Source organism: Asparagus officinalis, chromosome 3 (assembly GCF_001876935.1).
Source record: "Asparagus officinalis chromosome 3, Aspof.V1, whole genome shotgun sequence".
NCBI lineage: Eukaryota > Viridiplantae > Streptophyta > Magnoliopsida > Asparagales > Asparagaceae > Asparagus > Asparagus officinalis.
This window is the reverse complement of record NC_033796.1, coordinates 56,095,527-56,100,802: the sequence shown is the minus strand read 5'-3', so window position 1 is coordinate 56,100,802 and position 5,276 is coordinate 56,095,527.

Sequence of the window (5,276 nt, the reverse complement as noted above, 5' to 3'; positions counted from 1 at the left end):
AGGGAGATATTGTGAGGGAGTTGAGAGTTTTGGTTAGGGTTATATTTGAGTGATTTTGTGAGTTGTAACACGTTATATTTCTCCTCCATATAGTAAAATCTCCTCATCCTCTCCTCGTGGACGTAGGCAATTGTCGAACCACGTAAATCTCTGTGTTTGGTTTGATTTGTGTCGTATTGTGGTGGATTGCACTCGTGATTTGATTTGGTTTTCTTCTCTCGTGGCTTACAGACTCGTTTGGTGTGCGAGCACGCTTCCGCAAGGCGCACAACAATTGGTGTCAGAGCTCAAGGATTTCAAATCTAGGGTTTTGCATGGGTGGAGGAAGATTCGTTTTTGGAAGTTTGGTTCTTGGAGTTCTAGGCTTCGGTGGAGATAGCTTTGTGGAGTTGCCGGTTCGACATTTCGCTTTCCTCGTGTTGTTAGGAGATCTATCTGGAATCCGATCTAGGGTTCAGTTGGGTAATTTCTCAATTTCTATCAAAGTTTGAATTTTTCTTTACAATTTAGAGTGTGTAAGCATGGGAGAAGAAATTGGTTAAAGCATCAAGACGATGTCGAGTACAGTTCAGGTTGGATTTCAGAATACTAAGATTAGTGTGGTGAAATATGACGGCAAGATCAATTTTGGTTTGTGGATGAGCGGCGTACAGGACGCTCTTAATGCTCAAAACTTAGAAGAGATCATTATGGTCCATGAGAGGCCACTGAAATACGACGAGACGATATGGGACAAGATGAATAGGAACGCTTGTGGGGTGAGTAGGTCTTGTTTAGAACAAGAGCTGAAATACGATGTGATTGGGGTGACGTCTGCGATAAAGATGTAGGAGATTCTTAACAACAAGTACCTCACGAAGAGTGTTGAGAATTGTTTGCACTTACTGCGGAGATTATTTAGATTTTAGATGTCTAGGGGTAACTCACTTGCGACTCATGTAAACAATTATACAAAGTTGTTGTCGGATTTTGGCGAATATGGATGAGAAGATAACGGACGAGTACAAGGCGATTATTTTGTTAGGCTCCTTACCGGATGATGAGTATGATACCTTCGTGTTTACTTTGTTAAACGGAAGATCTTCCATCACCTACAGTGAAGTGACTAACGCATTGACGAACTACGATTTGAGGAGGAATGACAAAGAGACTTTTCGTGCTAGCACTTCAGGGGAGGCCTTTTCGTCGAGAGATAGAAGTCCATATCCGAGAAGTGGTAATATGAATAGGTCAAAGTCAAGGGGCCACCACTAATTGGCAAAGAACCAGTGTTTGTTCTGAAAGGAATAAGGACATTGGAAGAGAGATTACCCAAAGCTCAAGGACAAGGAGAATAGCAAGAAGAAGGGCCTGAAGGGCAATGAGGTGAACGTTGCGAGAGGTGATGATTCCGATGATTCGTGTTTTTCTCTATTGGTTACTCCAGAAGTAAACCATGTTGATGCATCTGATTAGATGCTTGATTCTAGTGCTACTTATCATGTGACACCCCGGCGAGATTGGTTTGCATCGTTCAAGAAACTTGATGGGGGCATAGTAGTCATGGGAAATGATCAATCCTGTGACATTTATGAGATAGGTACCGTTAGGATTCAAATGCACGATGGAGTAGTTCGTGAATTGAATGAAGTAAATTTTATTCCTCAGTTGAAGAAGAATCTTATTTCAGTTGGAGCTTTGAAGGCTAAGGGATTCAAGGTGACATTTGAGAACGCTGTAGTGAAGATTACTAATGAATCTTTGGTGGTGATGAAGGGAGTCCACAGTAAGAATTTATATTATCTGAAGGGGAGCACCGAGATTAGCCAGGTAGCTTCAGCTATTTCAGAGGTTGACGCGAGCAGGCTTTGGCACTATAGGTTGGGGCACATAGGTGAAAAGTCACTACAAGCTTTATGCAAGCAGGGACTATTGAAAGGAGCCAAGAGTGGGAAAGTTGAGTTCTGTGAGCATTGTGTTCTTGGCAAGAAGATGAAGGTGAAGTTTGAGACAGCCATCAACGAGGGGCATCTTAGACTACATGCACACATATGTTTGGTGTCCCACCAAGACGACATTACTTGGTGGTCGATATTGGTTCATCACGTTTATAGATGACTATTCTAGGCGTTGTTGGGTGAACACCATGGTGAAGAAGAGTGAAGTCCTAGATATATTTATGGAGTAGAAGAAGAGATTGGAACTGCGAACTGGAAGAAAGATCAAGACGTTGCGATCCGACAACGACGGTGAGTATAATTCTAACCCTTTTCAGCAGCTATATCGAGACGAGGGCATAGAGAGGCACTTCACAGTTAGTCACACACCACAACAGAATAGGATGGCAGAGAGGTTGAATCAGTTTTTACTGGAGAAGGTACGATGTTTGTTGTCGTATAGTGGTTTGAGAAGATATTTTGGGCTGAGGCACTTTCTTATGCGAACCACCTCATTAATAGGCTGCCTTCATCTGCGATTGAGGGGAAAACTCCTATGGAGATGTGGTTGGGAGAGCCAGCACATGACTATGATCAGCTCAAGGTATTTGGGTGCCCTGCATTTTATCATGTGAAAATGGATAAATTGGAACCTCGAGCTAGGAATGCCATATTTGTGGGATTCAAGCGTGGTGTCAAGGAATACAAGCTTTAGGATCTAGTTAATAAGAAGATTGTGCTGAGTAGAGACGTCGTATTCGATGAGGCTTCTATCTTGAAGCTTCCCAACTCTCATCAAGTGGAGAGCGACTCGACAGTGAAGACATTACAAGTGGTGGAGATTGATACAGCTCAACATTATCCAGATAGGACTATATCCATTAGAGTACCGACTGAGGTGATGCCAGGCGAGCATAGTGATGATTTGGAGGATATAAGTACAGTTGAGCAGGATCAGGGACCAACGACTCAGGTTCATGATTCTATTATAGTTTGGAGACAGAGGAGAGATATACAAATGCCAGCTAGGTATATAGACACAGTTATTGCGTATGCACTTTCAGTGGAGAGTGTCGATGAGATGGTTCCTACTACACTCAGAGAGGCCGAGCAGAGTTCTGAGGCTGATTTGTGGCAGGTGGCTATGCAGGAGGAGATGAAGTCTCTTCATAAGAACGACACAAGGGAGCTTGTCGAGCTTCCAAAGGGACGGAAGCCTATTAGCTGCAAGTGGGTGTATACAAAGAAGAAGGGCATTAAAGGCACTCCTGTGAGGTTCAAAGCTAGGTTGGTTGCGAAGGGCTATACACAGGAGGAATGTATTGATTATAATGAGGTTTTCTCTCTAGTGGTGAAGCATTCTTCGATTCGAATATTGCTAGCTTTGGTGGCATAGTATGATTTGGAATTAGATCAATTGGATGTGAAAACAACATTTCTTCATGGTGATCTTGATGAGAAAATCTATATGACTCAGCCATTGAGATTTCGAGCTGCATGGAAGGATAAATTGGTTTGTAGGTTGAAGAAATCATTATACGGGCTGAAGCAATCTCCTCGACAGTGGTATAAACGATTTGATGTGTTCATGATCGATCATTCTTACATTAGGAGTCAGTTTGATCCTAGCGTGTACTATCGCAAGTTGAATGGAGGTGCGTACATTTATTTATTGCTTTATGTCGATGACATATTAGTTACTTCTACTTCCAGGTCCGTGATAGATAGATTGAAGATTCAGCTTTTGAGTGAGTTTGAAATAAAAGATTTGGGTGAAGCTAAGCGCATTTTGGGGATGGAGATCGACAAAGACAGACAAGGATAGAATTTGTTTGACACGGATGGCTTATTTGAAGAAGATTCTATAGCGGTTCAATATGAGCATGAAAATGAAGCCAGTTAGTGTACCATTGGGAGCCCATTTGAAGCTTTCAGGTGACCTTTCACCGAAGACAATTGAATATTGAGAGTTAATGTCGACGACTCCATATGCGAGCACAGTTGAGAGTTTAATGTACGCCATGGTTTGTACGAGATCAGATTTATCACAGGTAGTTAGCATGTTTTCTAGCTACATGCACGACCCAGGTCTGGGTCATTGGGATGTCGTGAGATGGATTTTGAGGTATATTCGAGGTACTCTCAATATTATTTTGGTTTTTGAGCGGGACACTAGCGGTGGGCAGTTATGTATTGGATACGTAGATTTGGATCACACTGAAGATTTGGATAAACGCTGGTCTACTACGAGATATGTGTTTACTTTGACCTGTGCGCCGGTGTGTTGGAGATACACCTTGCAGTCTACGGTGACTTTGTCGATGACGGAGGCAGAGTATATAGCGATTACGGAGGCTGTTAAGGAGACGGTTTGGATTCGAGGACTTTTGGAGGATTTTTATGATTCGCAGCGATCTGTCACTATTTATTGTGATAGCATGAGTGTTATCTATTTGGCGAAGAATCAGGTATTTCATGCGAGTACGAAACATATCGACGTTCGTTATCACTTCGTTTGGGATGCTCTTGAAGATGGGGATGTGGAGCTCATGAAGGTCCACACAAAAGATAATCCAACGGATATGCTCACAAAGGTGGATCCGAGCAACAAGTTTGATCATTGTAGAAACTTATTGCAAATTCGTGATTCTTGAGGTCGTTCGCGGCCATTTGGATGAACTATGGGCGGTTTGATCCCTTAGGAGAGGGGATACATAGGCAACCACATTAGTGCAGCCGAATTTGGTGAGATGACGCAGTGGTGCTCACGTTTGGTGTCGGCTCGGTTTTGGGAAAACTTCACCGAGGTGGAGAATTGTAGAAAACGCGGCGAAAATCAGAAAAATTCGAGTTGAAATAACAGCTACAGCAACCCTCGGGTCGGTCGACCGAGGGTGCAAGGGCGGTCAACCGACGCAATCGTCAGGATAATAGGATACAATAATTCTTGGATCGGTCGACCGAAGGTAAATGTGCAGTCGACCGAAAAAGTGCACGATTACAGGGTGAGAAATTGTGCTTCTGGCCGGTCGACCACATGGCTATGACCGGTCGATAGCGATGTGGTTATGAGCTAGTTTCGGTTTTCCCAGTTGGTTTTGGATTGGTGTTTGATATAAATACAAACACGTTTTTTAGGGTTTCTTTAGTAAAGAAAGGAGAGACTTTTGAGCACTTTGAGAGGGAGATATTGTGAGGGAGTTGAGAGCTTTGGTTAGGGTTATATTTGAGTGATTTTGTGAGTTGTAACTCGTTGTATTTCTCCTCCATATAGTGAAATCTCTCCATCCTATCCCCATGGACATAGGCAATTGCCGAACCACGTAAATCTCTGTGTTTGGTTTGATTTGTGTCGTATTT